General features: G+C 43.7%; 2 long non-coding RNA genes across 6 annotated transcripts in view; one reads left to right on the forward strand and one right to left on the reverse strand.

Moving 5' to 3' along the window:
* The window catches only part of LOC123619309 (uncharacterized), a 578,093-nt gene that overhangs the window by 148,671 nt on the left and 407,968 nt on the right, over positions 1 to 21,454 (reverse strand). The gene's annotated exons all lie outside the window — the stretch shown is intronic.
* Positions 1,349 to 5,116, forward strand: LOC141575774 (uncharacterized). The gene is made up of 3 exons (XR_012503583.1): positions 1,349 to 2,099; positions 3,137 to 3,402; positions 4,264 to 5,116. It is a non-coding gene; the product is annotated as an uncharacterized LOC141575774 (long non-coding RNA).

A 21,454-nucleotide genomic window follows, 5' to 3' on the forward strand; every position in this document is an offset into this window, starting at 1 on the left:
CATTTGTGTCCACCACTAGCTCATTGTGTGATCCTGGACAAGTCTCATTTTCCCCCTGAGCCTCGGTTTCCTCACCTCGACCATGAGCACATTAGACTTGATCATTGGGTCGCCAACTTCCTCAAATGTCATGAGTAAAAAGTGCTACATGTCTGCTTACTCAACTCAGAAAAAAAAATCCCATTCTTCCTTATATTTCATAGTGAAATGTGCCCTCTATCATTTCTTCACAAAACACGCAACAACTTGAAACAATGTTTAATTTTACCTCTTTGTACAGGGACCTCACCACTGATGAATTTCCCTGGACTTGGAGAGTCCAAGTGCAATGACTCATGACTAAGACTCGACTTTAATGATGACGAGGGGGGAGAGAGAGAGGTAGAAACTGTGCGAAATACATCAGCTATTTCTTGTCAAAAAAAGAAAAAGGAGGATCCACTGCCCAGCTCCTGCTCAATGGTTACTTAACATGCATGGTTTATGTCCCCAGATCTTCTAATCATCTAAGATCCAACCAAAAGCAAATAACAGTTGAATTTTTCTGCAGGTCTTTAGAAAAAAGTTCAAGATCTCACCCGATAACACATTTGGGTGACTCCTTTTTCCATCCCAAAGAGCAACTGCATTAGTACTACGTCTGTCCCTTTCCTTATTTACCCACGGGTTTTATTTTTATTGTTTTTCGAGAACTAGTTGGTAACAAAGAAATATGAAAAGAACAATTTGTAACATATGCTCACACTGGCTAATGGGGACGTGGGAATGCCTGTTTTGCATTTAGATTTCTGATATCATCTCGTTATAGTGTCTGGAATATCCCCTTTGGTCAAGGCAATGCCAGAAGTCTTGTTGGGAAATGGTGAGAAGTCTTGAACCTGCCAGATGCCTGGTTGCTGGATTAGCCAAAGCAGCCCTGGGAAGGGAGACGCCAGGGTGCAAGGCCAGCCTGGTGTCCCAGCCTGGGTATCGCGTCTGCCTCTCTCCCAACAGACGCGTGCCTGGGGCAAGTCACTTAACTTCTTAGCTGTAAAATGAGGACTATGAGCTAATCTATTTCAAAACATCTACAATTGCCTAATTCCTAAAATTCCCCCACCCCGGCCAAGCCCATTGACCCAGAAGAGAATTCGAGAAAAAGTTGTACAGTGATAGGATCCAAGACAGGACTAACTGAATGGGTGGGTAACCCACCTCTGCATTTTTATCCACCCACTCTCCACTCCCCTTTCTCTGCATAACAACACCCAGCATTCCCTCTGAACCATCACCCGTCTCCTATTTTCAGGCCACATGGCAACCGTGGGCTGACTCTGGCCATTGTATTCCAGAGAAGGCATGTGACCTAGTTCTGGCCACTCAGAGCATTTCTTCCTCCTGGCTAGTGATTGGCTCAGGAGTGGATATGTGACTCACAACAGATCAATGGGAGTCATCCCTGGGAGGTTTGCTGGAATCATGGGAAAAGTGACTTTCTCTGTCCAGCCTGAATTGATAAACTAGGAAGATATAAAAACTGGAGCTTCTACGTAGCCGTCGTCATCACGGAGTCAAGGTCTGCTTCAGAGTGAAGCCAGCTAACAGAAAGCAGAGCTGAGGGAGGGAGAAGGACTTTTTTCAGACAACACGGCTTCAGCCTCTGAATGCAGTCAATGGCTAGAGCTCATTCTATCGCATGAAGAGCCTTCTTAGTTTATATGAGAAAATATTCCTTAAAAGAAGAAATCCACGTGATCTTGAATAGAATTTTTGGGGGGAGGGGGAAGGGGGCAACCAAAGGAGTCCTGAACTGAGTGTCAAAATAATGACGTGAGCACAAACTGCCATGGATTTCCTCGGCCACCACCTTTGGTGGGACAAAGAGGTCAGGCCACGGGGGACCTTGCCTCTTGTCTCAGCTTTGCAGGACTAACGATGTGATGGAGCAGGGGGTTTACCCACTCTGTGCTTCAGATACTTTTTCTATCAAAGAGTTGAACTTGAGTAAGGTGGTGAAAGCTCACAGACGATACCTTGCTCGCTTGCTTACAAGAAGTAGAAACCCACTGAAACTAACTGAGGTCAAGGAGGACTTATTGGAAGCCCTCAACTTGCTCCAAGTAAGTAATAAAAGCGGGCCTCACAATCCTCTCTCTTCTGGATGCTCAGGAAATCTCCAGTCACCACGCTTCCTTTCCTCAAGTGTCTCCTTGCTTTCTTTCCCCTCGTTGTAGGGAGTTATTCTTTAATGCTCTCCCCAAACGTGGCCATCCTAGTCTCAGCAAAGCCAAGCCAGTATCTCAGAGTCCCCTATTCCAGATTCCCGGGACAGAGAAATTGGATTGACCCAACCTGGTCTAGGTGTCCAAGATATGCTCAACTAGTGAAGGTATGGCCGTCCTTTCTTCCAACGGAAGAGTAGGTAAGAAAGAGCCTCCCACAATAATTATGGATAGCAGGTACTTAAGAAATACCATTATTTCTCCTCCTCTTCCTCCCCCTCCTCCTCCTCCCTTTCCCTCTCCTCTCTCTCTTCCTCTCTTCCCCACTCTCCTCCTTTTCCTTCTTCACCTGCATATTCATATCAGTGGTATATAGATTCATTTCACCACTCATCCTTTCCCAGAAATTTCTTCCTCAATTTTCAACGTGAAGAGAAGAGAAAATAATTTACTCTCTAAACATGAATTCTAGAAAAAAGCCCCTTTAATGCTTAGTTTCATCTTTAGAATTAATCTAACGATATCTGACCCACTCACCTAGCAAAGCGGCTGGAAGACAATAATGGATTTAAAAGAGCTCTGACAATGTGAGCATTGTCGTTAACGAGGACATCCCCCTCTGCTCCCCACCTCCGTGAGGTTATTAAAGGCAACACAGTATTCAGTCTGTTTTTCTAGTACCCAGAACAAGAAGTGCTATCACAGAGCTAAATAATTTCTCAAAAGAAACACTGCCGACAAATCCCCCGTTTCTTCAACAAGAGATTTTTCTCCAAAAGATTTAATTTGGTCATGGTTTCGCAGGCCCTAATAAAGGCCCTAAAACTCTGCTCTCGTCCCTTTGGAGTGGCATAATCTGTGAAACCCAAAACAGAGACGTGCTCCTTATGACACTGTTATTTAACCTGGATTCTCTCCAAACTTGGCCCTTCCAGGCAGCAGCCGCCGGGTCCAGCAGAGTGGGTGCTGGGAGGCTGGCCTCAGAATAAACACTGTGTGATTCCTGGAATCTGGAGGCAGACTCCACTGCCCTTGGACTCCCTTCGGCGGCAGATCTGGGGTGCCGGGCAGCTTTATTACAACCTGGCGTGGCCGAGGCAGCCACTCAGCCTGTCAACAGCCAGCAGCCAAGAGGTGAGCCTTCCATCAGGGCCGGACACCTCGCCAAATCCCCTGGTGGTTGCGATGGACCGCTTCCCCGGTGAGAACAAGGCCTGAACAATTGTGCTTTTGTGCCGGTGGTGACCTGGGTGCTGCCTGTTCTGGGTTTGACCGGCTGGGGCATGGGAGATGGGTGGAACGTGTTGATGTTCAGAACCCCTGTGCCAAGGGCTTCTTTATGGAGGAAGTTCAGAGTCAGACAGACTGGGTTCAACTGTTCCATGACCTCTGGGGCCGCACTTAACCAACCATTGGATCTTTCTCTGAAAAACGGACACACCACCTACTTCTCAGGGTTTTCTCTGGCTTAGGTACAGTTCTGTATCAAAGCAGCCAGTGAGAGCCGGGGACGTACCAGCAATTCAAAGGTCACCAGCTATCATTCCCATGAGTGAACCTGGGAGGCAGGCCCATTCTTCCTTTTCTGTTTCATCACACTCTATGCTAGTCAGAATTTTGAACTGCACACATCGAGTGCACGTATGGCAAATTTATAGTTAGCCAAAATTCAACTGTTTTAAAACAGTGTAACATACTTTTAGAAGTGTAACATACAAACACAAAATATGCACACATGATCAGTTTAACAGTGAAATCAGAGATACATATGGCGAAAAAAAATAATGCCAACACCCAGAAGCCTCCAATGTCACTTCTTGATTATAAACACCTGCATCCTATCGAGAACTAACCAAGAGTCTGATTTTTATGGCATTTTTCTCTTGCTTTTCTTCATAATTTTGCCACCTATACTTGCATTAGTCAACAATGTAGTTTACTTTGCTTGCTTTTAAATGTCAAAAAATGAATCATATGTTACGTGTCTTTTGTATCATGGTGAGGTTTGGAAGACTTGTCAATGCTTTTGCATATAGCTGCAGTGTCTTCATTTTCATTGCAGTAGACTATTCCATTAACCCGAACTTACATTTGGAAGAGTTGTTATCGGGCAGCCTGCTACCTCTGCGGTACAAAGTCTCCAACAATGGTCGCCATGAATCCTCCCCATCTCTATGAGTTGGACATCTCATCCAAAGGTGGAGTCTGCTTTCCCCCACGTAAACCTGGGTTGGACTTTTGACTTGGCCTGACTGACAGAAGATGGAGAAAATGGGAGTCCTGGGACTTCTGAGTCCAGGCAGCTTCTCAAAAGAAGCCAGCACCAGCTAAGAGGTCCTACGACCCCAAGATCATCATGCTGCGAGAAAGCCCAAGGAACCCAAGAGAAAGTGGGGAGACATCACGATGGCCAAGGAGACCCCAGCCATTGCAGCCATTCCAGCCAAAGCACAGGTCATGCAAGTTTTCACATTTATCTCAGACATTCCCCCACGGAGCAGAAGAGCTGGACAGCTGAGCACAGCCCAGACTACAGAGCTGTCAGAAAAAGTAAATTGTCCTTTTAAGCCCCTGAATTTGGGAGTGGTTTTTATACAGCAACAGATAACTTGGGAGCAGGCCTTTCTAAGGAGTCAGCTGGGCAGAATGTTTTGCCCTCCCCTTCAGACTTCACGGCCCACATCTTTGCAAGTTTTACCTCTTTGCACTTTGCACATCGTATTATTTACATCTTCATACATTTTAAAATACATCTCGCTTTGCCTCCTTTTTCATCATTCTCTCAGATTCCCCTTTCAGCGATACACACTTGTATGTGCTTGTGAAAACAGTACTGGGTTTAGGTCAATAGATGCCACTATGAAAGAAAAAGACAGGAAAAGGAATAAAAGCTGTTGCTAATTGCAAAGATTTAAGGTCCTGTTTTATTAGTGTGTCTTTTTTCCAATCGATGACTCATGTAGAGCTGTACCAGAATTGCCAGGTAATCCTCTTCCCGTGAAAACATATTTTGAGATTAAAAACATTAATTTATTTGAGTAAGCAAACATGGGTTTGACTTCGAAAAGAGAGGTGTCATCCCGTTACGTGGATAACAGAGGTGGTGGTGGTGGTGGTGGGGATAACCCTGGGGTCTCTTTGCTGCCTAGAACTCTGTGATCTGAAAGTGTTAACAGCCGTCCGTCTAGTTTCTAGCCTCAGAGTGTGGGGTGATCAGAAGAAGCAACACGCTTTTCTGCATTTGCACAAGCGTAATTGCTTCTAATGCTACTTAAGGGTGAAGAAGAAGCCTTAGCATTTTCCTTCCCCTGGAGCTTTCAGGTCTGTTTCTCCTTTCAAAGGCTGCATGTGTTGAATGTTCTATAAGAGGAAGAATGTAGGGGGTGACAAGGGGGAGAGGCTAGGAAAAGTCACAGCTTTGCAACATAAAAATGTTACAGTGTGATAGACTCATCCCTAATACAATGCAAAGAAAGTGGGAGTTGAAGGTGTGTGCAAAGAGGCAGGAGAAGCTGGTTGAAATAAACAGAACTGAGTCTGAATCTGGCTCCACCTACCTACCAGCAGTTGACTCTGGGCGAATAGCCTATACTTCCTGAATTTCAGTTCTCTCACCCATTAAATGGGGCTAAGGAAAACTTATAGCACTGAAAAATCAAAAAAGAGATAATCTGCGTAAGGGGGTTTAGTCCCATGTCTGGCACAAAATAGATCCCCGATGAATGCTGACTCTCTACCATATAGATAATTTACAGGAGGTGGTTTAGGAAATGTTGGCAGCTCCTGTAGAGGACAGTGGATGGAGGAAATCATTTCATGAAAGAAGTCAGAAAGATCCCAGAGAATTCCTGTAAATCATCATCCTCTGGAAGAAGATATGTTTCATGTCTGCCACAGCCTCAGTGACAGTGCCTGGGGCCTTGGGCATAATCGGATTTTATTGAGCAATCCTGGAAAAGGATTCTGTTGTTTTTGTGGTTCATTTTAACTTCTACCAACTGGAGACAAAGACCTAAGGGGAGAGAGTGAGGGCTTAAGAAACTTAAATGAGAAAAGCTCAGTAACGAGACATTCATTAGGACAGTAGATGAACGAACATAGAGATCATGTCTAGATTTTTTTCCCCTGCCTTTCAGATGCAGAATGAGGCTAAGAGAACTGGAGTATATTGAACAGGATCATTCATCTACAAAAATCTCGGGGCCAAGATTTGAATCCAGGCCTAACTCTGAAACCCATGATTTTAACCAAAGTACTCTCTTGCCTCACGGAAGGAAACCAGCTGGATTAAAGACGGGACAAAGTGGGGAGAGGGTAGAGAGAAGTCTGGGAGTTTGTGCTGTGATTAGAATACACGGGTCAAAGTTACACCCAAAGGAAGAGTTCCATTGGGGGATTAAATGAGAAGGAGGGAGGCTGAATCGGAGTGAGGAAGGGGACCCAGGAACTCTTTCTAGGAAGGTCAAGACAAGAAAGCAAGGAGCAGGTTGGGAGCCTTAGAGCTGAACAGCAAATTAAGGCTCGGCGTTCAAGGAAAATCATTCAGGATTAAGACCACGGGGGACTTCATCTTGAATTTGTGCGTTGTGAGGGCAAATATGACCATATAAAGGATCTATGTAGGACCACTGAGAAAGCAGGCAATGGCTCCTGAGGACTCCAAGCACCAAACCAAAACTGAATTTTATGACCCTGTTTTGAGATAGGCACCCAGGAAAGAGGTGAGTGTAAGCCTGGATCACCCCAACAGGGGGTCAGAGATACGGATGCCTGTGTCAGATGCAAGCAGATTCTTTAGTAGACATTTATGCCACCTGAACTTTCCTAGGTTCTCTTTTTCCAGCTTCTCATACTCCCCCTTTTTTGGGGGGGGGGGGCAGTGCCTTCAGGCAAAAATAATTAAGTACATATGAGTACGTCAAAGTCGATCACTTTGCTGCACAAAAATTTTTGACAGCTCCCCCACCTGACAGCTCCAAAAAAAAAAAAAAAAGTTCAAACTTAAGAGTTTTAGAATTAGTGTGAAAATCAAGACCGAACGTAATCTGATCCAATCACAACTTATCCAGACTCACCGTTCACCCCTCACCCATCCTTTCACGCGTCTAAATACATGAATTATTGCCCATTTAGGGAATTCTTGAAGTCTTCTGACCACTCAAGAGACTTGTCAAAGTTGGCTTTTCATTAGAGTATTAGGTACATATTTGCATCATGTCTGACACAGGTATTGAGATGGCTGGGGGGGTCACAATTTACACTGGATTTCATCTCTCCACTCCACCCTTGGCAAAGGTCTTGACACCGAGGAGGAGCCTACAGATTACTGCGTACCCTTAAATGGGGGAAATAAGTAAGTAAAAGATTCCTGGGGCACTTCCATCCGTGGTTTGGATTTAACACCACAATGGTTTCAAACTGAGAACCAAGAACTGACTGATCATCATGCTCCCTGAACTCTGTCTTTACATCTAAAGAGATGCTTCATCCACTCATTTCTCAGGTCAGGCTGAGTTCAAAACACATTTGCTGACAGGCACTGTACCAGGCTTTGTGCTAGGCACTGGGGATGTAAAAAGGATTAAGGCGCAGTCTTTAACTTGAAGAATCTATAGTCTAGTGAGACAGTTAAGTGTGTAATAAAATATTAAAATAATATATTAATCATTTGCTGTACCCTGAGACTCCATCAGCATTCTATTATTTCATTCTCGAAACCCTGGGAGACTTTTGATTCCAGCCACGGTGGACTACCTGAGACCAGGCTCACCCTCCCTCATAAAGAAACACATGAAGCAACTGTTTGCAGACACAGGAAAGCAGACAGGGAGGAGCTGTGATCTCTGAGTGGAGGTTAGCACTTCCAGCTCCTGGGGTGGCGTCGCTCATCAGCTGCCCACTCACAGGAGAGAGAGGTGGAGACCAGAGAGACAGCCAGGGTCTTGCTGGGTAGAGCAAACAGATTGGAATTTGGGTTTACTGAGGCAGCTGGAGTTTGTGGGACAGGACAGTGGAAACAAGAAATCGCACTGATGCGAAACAGAAGAAATCTATGTGGAGGTCCCCTTACGTCTTGGCCAAACACTTGTTTGTTATGGACGAGGCAAGACTCTGAAACTTAGCAAAGTTACCAGCAGCAGTGGGGAGGGGGTGCTGTGAGTTGAACAATGATTCCAGAGGTTACACGGGTCTCGGAGACACTGGCGTTCTGGCCAGGAAGAGAGTGCATGGTGTGACCCAAGCTTTCATGTGATACACTCAGAAAGCTTGTGCCTTGTGGATGAAATGATTCCAGCCCTACAGAAAAAGCCCCTCTTTATCTACCATGACAAAGCCTGAGCAAGCCACTAAGGTTCACCTAGGCAGACAGTAAATTAACTACCTGCCGAAACAAAACTCAATTCTCTTTTAAAGAAGATCAAATAATTCATATTTTCCAACAATACAGCCTCCACTGCTTCCAAAATGCAATTTTTAAAAGTTAGTAGCTATACACAGGGTAATATCACCCAGAACCAAAAGGAGACGGACGACAGGGACACACTCAGAGGTGACGTAAATGTTAAAATGAGTACCTGGGACCTTCCAGTATTTATTTTAAATATGTTTAAGAAAATAAAGAAAAGATAAAAATAGTGAGTGAAGGAATAGGGAATCTCAACAGAGGCATGGAAATTTTTTTTAAAGCAAAATGAAATACAAGAACTGAAAAATACAGTGTCTGAACTTAAGGAAAATTCACTGAGTGGGTTTTAACATCAAACTGAACACTCCAGAAAAAAAGATTACTAAACATGAAGACAGTTCAGTACAAACCATCTAAATTGAAGCACATTAAAAAAAAACAAAAGGCACTGAAAATAGTTAATAGAGCCTTGGTGACCTAAAGATAATATCAAACAGGCTAACATATATGTGATTGGCATCCTAGGAGAAGAGGACAAAGAAGCTGGAGTAGAAACAATACATGAAGAATTAACGACTGAAAATACCCCAGATTTGACTGAAAATACCAACCCACTGATCTAAGGATCTCAACAAACCCAAGGAAAGATGAACAAAGAAAAACAGACCTGGTTACCTAATAGTCAGACGGCTGAACACAAAACATAAAGAAAAAAATTACAAACAACCAGAAGAAAAAGAAATAGGATGTGCTAAGAATAATGTAAGAATTACTGCTTACTTCTCACTGAAAACAGACAGACAATGGAAACCAGAGGCAATGGGTTGACATCTTTAGAGTAGAAAAAAGGGTTAACTTAAAAATGCTATATTAATTGAAAACATCCTTCAAAAATGAAGACTAAGTAAAGACAAAACAAAGATAAACAAACTGAAAGAATTTGTCACCAGCAATCCTGTCTATGAGAAACGTTAAAGGAAGTTCTTTAGACAGAAAATCAGATCAACACAAAAGGATGAAGCGTGTCAGAAGTGGTAAATACATGGGCAGATACAAATGACTTAAAAAAAAAAAACCATATATATATACTTCTTAATTTCTTTAATAGACAACTGATCTACAGTGAAACACATGAATACGTTGTGGGGTAACATGTAGAGTAATATGTAGTGGAGTTTGTAAAATGTATAAAAGTTAAAAAAATACTATTACTAACACAAAGGACAGGAGGGAAAAATTCAAGGGCATTGTAAGATTCTTATTACATGAGTGGCAGCACTTAAAAATGAATTCAGGCTATGTGGTGGTAAGTAAAATATTACTTTTATGTTACAGATTACATTGTGGTAAGTTAAGGAAGCATATTTTAATCCTCAATGCAAGTGCTAAAAATCCAATAGAGGAAATCAAAATGCTATGCTAAAAATATTCAGTTAGTACAAAAGAATGTAGGAAAGAGGGGGAAGGGGAAAAAAAAAAAAGACAGCTAGGATAAATAGGAAAAAAAAAAAAAAAAAAAAAGGAACCGAGGTGGTAGACAAACCCAGCCGTATGAATATTTACATTGAAGGTAAATGGAATACTCTGATGATGAGACGGAGAGCATTGGACTGGATAAAAAAGCAAGAGACACTGTGTTACGAAGGACTGTGTTACAAGAGATGCACCATCCATGTAAAGACACAGGTAGGTTAAAAGTAAAAAGAAGGAAAAAATATATATCATGCATGTAGATATATTACATCATGCTAGGTAGGCTGTATTCATGTCAGATGAGGCGGCAGTCAAGACAAGGGGTGTACTTAAGAGATAGATGGAAGCATACTATGACGATACAAGGGTCAGAAAAAAGCAATTCGTCAAGACAACATAATAATCCTTAATGCATATTGTGGTAGCATCTCCCAAAAGGGCACCATCAATTCCTCTCTTCCTCATATGTGCACGCCACGCCACATGTCAAGAGATGGAATCTGTGTCTCCTTCCCTTGAATGTGAGCTGCCCAGTGACGTACCCTGAGCAAGTGTCTCTTCTTGGTTCCAATTCCTGCAGAGCAGCCCTGGCCATGGACCGAATTCCTGCCAGCCAGCCCTGACGCTTTCATTAGTTCCTCCAGCCCGAGGATGTGAGCATCTCACTTCTGCTGCTGATCTGTTGCTTTGCCATTGACTGTTTGGCTTCCACACTCTTCCGTCACCTGGGTAATTCATTCTCTATATTAAATTCTCTCCATGTTAGAATGGCTTATATTTTCCTGGCAGGACACAGACTGAAACAAGGAACTAAAGAAGCTTGTTATATCCACTTGCCAGATGAGAAACTGGGGTTCAGCACTGTCCTGAGCTGCTTCTTACCAATCCTGCTCTGGCAGGCTGGACACACATCTCCTTGGCATTCACAGGAACTCACGGTCCAGCAAAATGTGGGCAGAATTTCATCTGCCATTAAAAAATGACTTTTACAAATGGAAAGCCTTTTCCATCTGTATGACTTAAACAGAACAATCAATGTTTAAATAATAAATGTCCTCGTTTTGGGAAATCTGTCCTCCACTGGCAGCTTTCCGGGGCTTGTCTGGGTCAAACTCAGCTGCCTTGGGTCTCTGCCTTTACCACCTCCCAGGCCTTCGGGATAGTGTAAAAGCTACAGCATGATTTACAATGGCCAAGACTTAGAAACAACCTAAGTGTCTGTCCATGGATACATGGACAAAGAGAATAAAATTAAAACATAAAAATTACTTCAAATAGCAGCTATATCACATTATATAATATACATGTATATATTCTTGATACATACTAGAATATTACATATGATTATTATATATAAATTATTACTTATAATATTCATCATGATTAATATAATTACATATAATGAAATAGTATTCAGCCATAAAAATGGCACTTGTGACAACATGGATGAAACTTGAGGGCATTATGCTACATGAAATAAATCAGACAGAGACAGATACTATATGATAGCATTTTTATCTGGAATCTAAAAAATCCTGACTGTTAGAAAAAGAGAGTAGATTGGTGTTTGCCAGGGGCAGGGGGCAGGGAAGGGACTGGATAAAAGTGGTCAAAGGATGTGACCTTCCAATTATTAAATGAGTTAAGTTCTGCGGAATCTAATGTACAACATAATGATTATACTTAACAATACTACCTTATACACTTGAAAGCTGATAAGAGACTAGATCTTAAAAAGTCTCATAAAAAAAGTTTCAGTGAGATAATGGATGTGGTAAGTAACCTTGTTGTGGTAATCATTTTGCAATATACGTGTATATCAAATGGTCACATTGTATACTTGAAACTTACACAATGTTGCGTGTCAATTATATCAATAAAGCTGAACAGTAAAGAAATCAATTAAATAGGAACACAGAAATGACACTGTATGTGTACCCATGATATATGATGCCCGTTTTAACAATACATTTTTATCTATTGGTGCATTTTGCTTGCAAATAACTTCTTTACTGATCAATGAAGGCAGCTTGCTAACTGAGCTGGCCTTGATTCTGAGATCACAGGAGACTTATGCAGTATCAAAAGCAGATGATCCTAGTCAACTCAGTGAGACGCATGCTTCCAACACCTTTCCCTGCTCTAGGCTGAAGGAAACCTTGCTTTTGTGAAAAAAAAAAAAAATGTTTTTTTTGAGCTAAATTCTTTTCAGTTCACAATAGCTTCTTTCCTTTCTCTCTCCCACTATCAACTTTTGGCTCTCGCAAGCTCATTCGACACCCTTTTCCTTTGACCGAAACTAGCTCAACAGATGCCAAATGCATCTTCACAGCGCTGAGTCGCAGCGAGATGAAGGGAGAAGCTTGCCTGCTTGAAGGTCCATGTATTTTCTTTTTGGTTTTACAAATGAAATACATCTTCTTTTCACACGAAAGGGTAGAAAACATAGACTAAACTCCCCGTGTGCTGCACGACTTAGGCACATAAACTTCCATGCTCACAGTAACCCTAGGATTTAGATATTCATGTCTCCACTTTCCAAGGAAGAAACTGAGGCTCAGAAGCCATAATTAATTTGCCTACATTCTTGATCAGCTTACAAGAGGCCGAAGAGCCGGGTGTGAATCAAAGTTCATCCGCCTGAGGAATCCTCGTTCTCAACTCCTGTGGGATAGAACCCCCTTTCTCAGAAAAACGAAAACAAAAACAAAAACATTGTCTATTGAAAGCCAACTGTGTACCAGCTGCTTTATGATCTTGCTTATGTCTAACAACAAACCTGAGAGTCTAATATTTATTCCACTCGACTGATGGCGTGAATAATACCAAGAGAAATCATCTATTTAGTGATGTTTCCATGTCAAGCATTGTCCATTATCTCATTGAAATAAAAAAGAACAAAATGAAAACTGATTCCACACCTACCACCTGAAGATAACCACTATTCCTACTCTGGTGTCCATTCTTTGTGGTTTTCCTATGCATTTATTTATTTATTTTTCCAAAATGGGACCATACTCTCTAGAGTGCATTATAGCCTCATTTCCTAACTCAAAAATGCATCATTAACGTCTTCCATGTCATTAGAGTGGTTTTTTTTTTATAGCATCAGTTGGTAATGGTTGAACATTCCACTTTCTAGAGATAGCACAATTTACTCAATAATTACGATTGAATTAGACATTTGGTTTTTCCCATTATTATTATTGCAGATATCATGGCACTGAAGATCTCTGTAGCTGTATTTCTGTGTTCTACCCCTAAGAAAATTCCTCACAGTAAATCTGCTGCTTTGAAGCTCTGGCAAATGCTTGATTCTTTCAGTAAGTAAAGGTTGAGCAATGTTCTCCTTCCCTCACAGCTTATCCTGTGGTCCATTTTCCCAAACCCAGCCCCAAGCCGGACATTTTAATTCGTTAAAAACAAAGAAACAAAAAATCGCTACTTTGCTTGGGGGGAAACATGATAGGTTGTTATGCTGTTTCCATTTTATGGCCGGGGAAGTTGAATATTTCATCATGTGTCTGATTTGCCCATTTGAGATCTGTAATTCTACAGCTAGACTAGCCTCCTAATATAGAGGTGACAATGCATGTTAGGGTAAAGGTTAGGTGGAGCAAAGCTTATCAATTTAATATGAGCAGTAGGACAGAGCAAACTGAAATCTCTCATTGTGAAATTGCATCTTTTCAAACTCTATGTGTATGCGATTCTTGTTCAATGAGCAAGCCATCAACCTACCCAGTGCCATGTTATCTGTTCCTAAGTCAAGAGCAACACCCTCTCTGGAAAGAAACTTACCAAGTTAGCAAATGATATGGTCACAGGCCGTACATGCCAAAGCCACTAAAGTTAATTATTACTGGAAATTCTCAGCCTGCAACTGACAGAAGCTTGCAACGCCAACTCCTTGAAGACATCAGTCAAGTCTTGTTCATCTTTGTGTCCCTGGGTGTATCCCAAAGTATATGACAGATCATGTTTGTAGCAGAATAAATGAATGATAAATACAACACAGGCAGAGGAAGAAATAGGCATGGGTTTTGCAACTGAGAGGAAGAGAGAACAACCCAATGTGCTTAATTAAAAATGTAAAGACTTCGAGTAAGGAAATAAGGGTTCTCACAGGACGCAGCACAGAAAAGCTGGCCAGGTGTTACGGACCGAATCATGTCTCCCTAAAACATTCAGATGTGAAGCCCTAGCCCCCAGTTTCTCAGAATGTCACAGCACTGGGGAATATGATCTTTAAAGAGGTAATTAAGTTAAGGCTATTAAGGTGGGTCCCTGACCTAACCTGACAGTGTCCTTATAGGAAGAGAAGAGGACACCAGAGATGCATGCGTGTGGAGAGATGACCACTTGAAGAGACAGCGAGAGGGTGGTCATCTGCACGCCAAGGAGAGAAGCCCATAGAAGAACCTTGGACACTGGACTTCAGAACTGTGCAGATTTTAGCATCTCTTAAATCCCTACTTCAAACTCCCCAGAGAAAAATCCCATCGGCTCTGCTGAGTTGGCTTAGACATGGACACTTGGTCCAAACCATCTTAAAATGAAGGCAGGGTAATATCCAGACTGCTCAGTGCCCTTCAGGACACATCTGCCTACTTGGATGTTTGTTTATCGTGTGCTTACCTACTGTCTCCCTCAACTAGAATGCAGATGCCATAAGGACAGGGAATCTCCCCCTGTCTGTTCCCCACAGTCCCCATAGCATCAAGGGTGGTTCCTGGTACACAGAGGACACCCCGGGAATCCTTGCTGAATGAGAGAGGAGAGTTGCACTCAGGCGAGACAAGCTCTGGAGCTGAGGCACTTCACATTCTGACGTGCGGAGGTCCTCAAGAGGAGTATACGTTGCTTACGGAAGAGAAACTCCTAAATTTCCATGACTCAGAATCCTATCCAGACCAAATCTGCATATATTTGTGCTGGAGGGAATAAAATTTAAAAAAAGAAGAAGAAAAAAAGGATGCTGGGGCAGAAGCTACTATGTGCTCACTAAATCCATTTTCCTTTTGTTCTCAGCGCTGTTTGACATTTCCCAGACTCCTCTGTGGCCAAGGAGGGTTCACATGATTTGAGGTCTGGCCAATGGAAAACAGGAAGAGGTGATACCCACCACCTCTAGGTCTGCCCCTCAAGAACACTTCCCTCATGAACCTCCATACTCTCACCATCTGTCACAGAGGAAGCAAAGTATTTCAAGAATTTGGGGGATGGAGGAGGTAAGGAAGGAGGAAGAGAAGGCAAGCAGGCAAGTGGGCACTTGAGTCTCTGAGTTGTTAAGCACGAAGAGTCATGTAGAAGAGCCACTCAATCAAGTTGGACCATTGCATCAGCAGGATATAAGCTGTTACGGTGTTAAACTGCTAACCTCTGGTGCTGTTTGTTACAGCAGCTGGTGTTACTCACCCTGAATAACTCAAGCATCTGGAAGAAAGTCAGTCTGGGCTGGGAAACTGGGCTCCTGCTGGAGCAGTTGGAAGGATCTGGAGACTGTTCGATTGCTGTTTCAACAGCCAGCTCATTCTCACTACTGATAACTATTATAAAGGCACATTTTGAAATTACACAGTTGACAGCTTTCACTCCAGGCTCTGCGAGGAAGGCGGGGCAGGGCTTCTGATGCACAGTTTACAAAGTGGAAATGGATCTCTCTTGGTGTTGGAGTAGTCTTACCCAAGGTTTCCAGCTAGTCACAGACACCTGAGCCTGACATCGCATGACCCGGTGCTCCTTCCCCATGATGATGTGCTGCAGGAAAAGTGCAATGATGTGCGACATTCTGTCTGCACAGGGGGCGTGACATGGATCACGGCACACCAGGCTCCTTCACCGCCGCCCTGTTGACATTCTAGAATGGGCTTTGCCGTGGGGGGTGCCCTGCACATTAGAGGATGCTAGCAGCATCCCAAATCCCTACCCACCAGAGGCCAGAAGTACCTCCTCCCCGGTTCTGACAACCAAGAACATCTCCAGACATTGTCAAATGTCCCCCAGATGATAAAAGTCACCCCCGGGTAAAAACCACCACTGCAGAGATTCCTGCCTCTGTGCAAACATTTCGCTTGCATGTAGTTCCCCTGGAATGGAAATACGGGCTAGAAAGCAGTTCTCCCCGCCTGTGGAGCTGGGTGACACAGAACAGGAGATGAAACTGAGGTGGAACGTATCACCTTCCCGTGTTCTGTTCACACAAGGAGATCGTATGTGGGAACGGTGTGAATCTCACACCACCATGGTTCTTTCTTTATTTGTTTACAACGGAACTTAATTCCCATGTAGATCCCACTGGGTCACAAAAGCTTTGTTCACTCAGGCCAGTTACAGTCAACGCAGGGTTTTCTTGGGCTGTCTGGAGCCTCCTCACCCCCACGCTTCTCTGGGGTGCTGGCTAAGATTAACAGGCTCTCTGGGCCAAGGCTAGATTGTGGGGGCACCCCGACTGGCTCTCAGCCACTGTCATTCAAGCATCCCAGCAAACGCTGAGTTGATCTCAGTGCCGGACAGGCCTTCTGGATCGGTCCCTAAAAATCACGCCTGCATGGTCCCATCACCAGGGCGTATCTGAGCCCTGCCACCTTCCTTAGGTACTTCCATGCCAGTCTTGAGGCCATGGGAGGGCTCTGGCATTTCCCAGGCCCACCTTCATGATTCTGTGACCTTGGGCCCATTAGCCAAGGTGACCCAGTTAGACTTCTCTTCAGCTCCCTTACCATGCCCAGTTCAGGTGAACTGTGGGAGGCCTGCCACCTGCCTGGGCCCCCCTGCAGAAGGGCCGTGGGCGCCTAGGGTGAAACCCTGAAGGAGTAACTCACTCTCAGATACTCATTCCCATTTGCATGACCTCAAGATTGAGGGCCGTCTTAGGAGTGAAGCACCGAGGAAAATGGATCAGTGACTTAAATAGATGCTCTAAGACCACATGTCTCTTAGAAGAGAGCATAGGAGTAAATCTGCCTGACTTCAGATTTGACAATGGATTCTTAAATATGATATCAAAATCATGAGCAATGAGAGAAAAATAAGTAAACAGGACCTTAACAAAATTGAAACTTTCCGCGCATCCGCGGACATTATCAAGAAAGTGAAACGGTAGAAAAGAAAAAGATAAATGAACATAAATACAAAACAGAAACAGACTCATAGACATAGAATACAAACTTGTGGTTGCCAGGGGGGAGGTGGGTGGGAAGGGACAGACTGGGAGTTCGAAATTTGTAGATATTGACAGGTACATATAGAATAGATAAACAAGATTATACTGTATAGCACAGGGAAATGTATACAAGATCTTGTGGTAGCTCATGGTGAAAAAGAATGTGACAATGAATATATGTAAGTTCATGTATAACTGAAAAATTGTGCCCTACACTAGGAACTGACACAACATTATAAACTGACTATAAGTCAATAAATGAAGAAAGGAAGGAAGGAAGGAAGGAAAGAAAAAAAAAGAAAAGAAAACAAAACAAAACAAAAAGGGCAGCCTATGAAATGGGAGAAAATATTTGCAAATCATATATATGGTAAGGGTTTAATAATTCAGATTAGAAAGAGAACTCCTAAAATGCATTAAAAAGATAAACAACCCAATTTTTAAAGGGACAAAGAATTTGAATAGATGTTTCTCCAAAGAAGATAACAGATGGCCAATAAGCACATGAAAAGATGCTCAGTGCCATTGCTCATCCAGGAAATGCAAATCAAAATCATAATGAGGTACCACCTCGCACCTACCAGGACGGCTATCATTTTCTAAAAATCTGAGGAGAATAACAAGTGTTGGAGGGGATGTGGAGAAAGTGGAACTTTGCACATCGCTGGTGGGGACACAGAACAGTGGAGCTGCTGTGGTTAAAGACTTTGACGCCTCCTCAAAAAGCTAAATACAGAATTACCATGACCACATGACCCAGCATTTCCACTCCATTCCACACAGAAGAACTGAAAATAGAGACACAGACAGACACTTGGGCACCACTGTCCACTGCAGTGTTATTCACAATCTTCAAAAGGCGGTGACAACCTAAGTGTCCGTCAACAAATGCACGGATAAAGAAAGTGTGGTATATACACACACTGGAATATTACTCAGCCATAAAAAGGAATGGAATTCTGATCCATGCGACAACACTGAACCATTTTAATCATTTTTTAAGGGTGCAATTCAGAAGGATTCAGTTTTTGAAACCAAGAAGCCCAGATTCCTACAAAGCAAGAGCTCTGGGTTCGAAAACTATTTTCTAGCATCCCTAAAATGCCCCTGGGACCACAAATGCTGCCACTGGATGGCAGATGGCTGGCAAGGAGGACTAGGATGCAGAAGAAAGTACCGGTCTACTACATACTGTATCTGGCGGGACGCAAGGACTGACTTCCCCAAATCAGGCCAAACTTGAGCAAGCTTTGTTAAACTTATCCCACCAACACGTACTCGACGGTGAGAGGGAAAGGCGTTAACAGTGATGAATGAGAAGTTGTTACATTAATACGTTTCAGTATCACTTACAATACACCCTCTCCTTCTAAACTAGAAGCTCCCTGAAAGCAAGAACAAATTTTGTCTTGTTCCTCGCCATATTTCCCAGGCCTTTCAAAGGCCTGAAACATCGTTAGGACTCAATAAATAATTGTTGACTGAACAAAAAAGCACATAGGCTTTTTTGTCTGAGCCCCCAGAATAACCCTGTTTTATTAAAAAAAAAAAAAAATCCCTGTTCTATAGAGGCAGTATGAAGGCACACAGCTGGGAAGAGAGCAAATCAGGAGTTGAACTTGTACTTCCCAGCAGCAAGTGACTTGGGACTGTCAACTCACCTGCCAAGCCAAACACCCCACCACGGGGGTGATGTGGAATCCACCGTCCTTCCCTGTAAGTCGTCGGAACCAATATGCCTTATATTTTATTATGAATAATGCTAACAACAAAAAAGGCAAACCTGCAGTGTGTATAAATTATACATACGATTTTAATCATCAGCATAACCATGGGACAGGCAGAACTGGTTCCAGGTGACAGGAGAGGAAGGTGAGGCCAAAGGGGTGTCATTCCGCTCCCACGCAGCACGGCAGAGATTCAAACCCAAAGCACCGTGTGACCCCAAAGTTCATGACACTTCTGAGCCATAAGAGACCTCGATGGGCCTCTAGACCACGTGTGCACCCGACACCGTCCTGGGGCAGCCACCTAACCCTACAATCCATGGGAACCGCTGGCGACTGACTTTGGGAAAACAAGTGTGTGTCTTCAGTGGCAAATGTCCATGACACTTGGGCTCACCCAAGCCGCCGGTGTCTGGGGGAAAGGGAAGAGGGCAGTCAATCATCTTGACATTCCGTCATCTGCTTCTGGGACCTTCGGGATCCCGAACAGCCTGAGTTGGAAAGTGCCATGGTCTTGTTATCCAGATGTTTGAGGCTGCACCGCCCCGCCCCACCCCGCGTCTATCAGAGCTCCTGGCTGACAGACAGCGACACTGATATCATTCTTGCTACTACGCCTAGCAGACTGCCCTCTGCTCTGCGCGCCTTCAGTGTGCTGGGCTTGATGCAGACGGTTTTATGTGCCTTATCTTAGTCTATGAATTGAGGCTCTATCAGCAGCCACGATTTCCAGGTGAGGTCACTGCTAGGGTTCAGCACTGGGTAAGGGACACACCCAAGGATGCTTGGGCAGGACGCGATCATAGTGGGGTGAATGGTGGCTCCCAAAAGACGTCTCCACCCAGAACCTGTGAATGTGGCCTTACTTGGAAACAGGACTTTTGCAACTGTAATTAAGGATTTCAAGATGGGATGACTCTGGATTTGGGGGGCTCTAACGCCAGTGATTGGTGTCATTACAAAGAGACAGTCAGAGGGAGATCCGAAGGGATACAGACACACAGAGGGGAACACAGATGGAAGCAGAAATTGGAGGAACGTGTCTACAGGCCAGGGAATGCCAAGGACTGCTGGAAATCACCAGACACTAGGTGAGAGGCAGGCACAGATCCACCTGCAGGGCCTCCAGAAGGAACCAACCCCTGCCAACACCTTGATTTCACCCTTCTGCGCTCTAGAACTGCGAACGAATTTCTGTTGGATTAAAGAAAGCAACCCCACTGGTGGCTGTATGTTCTAAAAGTCCTGGGAAATGAATGGCTGAGATAGGATTTGAACTTAAGCATAGCCCAAACTCCTTACCGGCAATCTACGAGTCACACATTTTGAACCAGCTCTCAATTTCTTCATGTGCCCAAATTCAGAGAGACCGAGGGCACTCGAACTCTCAGAAAAATTATACATGGGCACACGCACACTCACACACACACTTCAAAGAGGTGAAATGACCGAGAAGCCTTCTCAACATTTCCCTGATACAATTACTAACTCTCAAGAAAAGGATAAGAAGAAGACATCCAAATTGCCACTGCAACTCTGATCAAGCAGACTGTGGAGAAAAGAAAAAAAAAATAAAACTTTAGTCACGAAACGTGAAACCAGAGAATTGGTCCTTTTGGGCATTCATCATGATATTTTATTAACATGGAGCCTTTTATCTGTGGATTGCAGACAACTTTAAAAAGTCAGCGAGTGCTGTTCTGGTCCTCACTTGATGTGGCCATGGGGGGGGGGGTGGTGGAGATGGGAGGGAGCACTGAGGTTAAGACACTTGCCCTTGTTTTCCGGAGCCAGCTGACAAACCAGAAATTGTCCAGACTTCTGGACCTCCACGTTAGGGTCTTCTCAAGAGTTCCTCTTACTCCAACTGACTGTTCCTTGATGAAACTGCCTCCCCTCTTTCCAGACAATCCACAGAACTCCTACACATCCTGTAAGAAGCCCTTCCCTGGCCTTCCCAGCTCCATCCTCTGCCACAAAGCAGCGCTGAGTCTCTCGCTCCGTGTACACATATTCTAGTTTGTATGTACCTCAAATACAGCATTCGTGATACGTTATACCTTTGGCTCTTTATGGGTCAGTCTTTCCCTGTAGACAAGGGATTTTTAACCCAAGAGTTTAAGAAAGCCAGTGGAAGGGCTTCAGAGGAAACTGTCCACCCCTTTGGAACTTTCTGCAAAATTTTACATGAATGTGCACCTTACAGGATAGTTACTCCATAGCTTTCCTGAGTGTTTTTTTTCAAGACTTCAACACATTTCAAACTCACTGCACTAAAATCTAACTTGTCTGAGTTTCTTGTCCCTGTGACCTGGCACAGTACCTCATCCAGCACAGACACAGGAAAAATGTCTGTTGCTGCATCGTGGCGCAAAACTTGGATGGAAATGTAGTCAGAGGGGTTCTGAGTTGCTCTGCCTTTGTGTTGGAATCACCGTAGCTCTGAGTGAAGAACTTCAAAAGCTCTGACTCTGACTCACAG

The sequence above is a fragment of the Camelus bactrianus genome, chromosome 32, assembly GCF_048773025.1.
Source record: "Camelus bactrianus isolate YW-2024 breed Bactrian camel chromosome 32, ASM4877302v1, whole genome shotgun sequence".
Classification (NCBI taxonomy): domain Eukaryota; kingdom Metazoa; phylum Chordata; class Mammalia; order Artiodactyla; family Camelidae; genus Camelus; species Camelus bactrianus.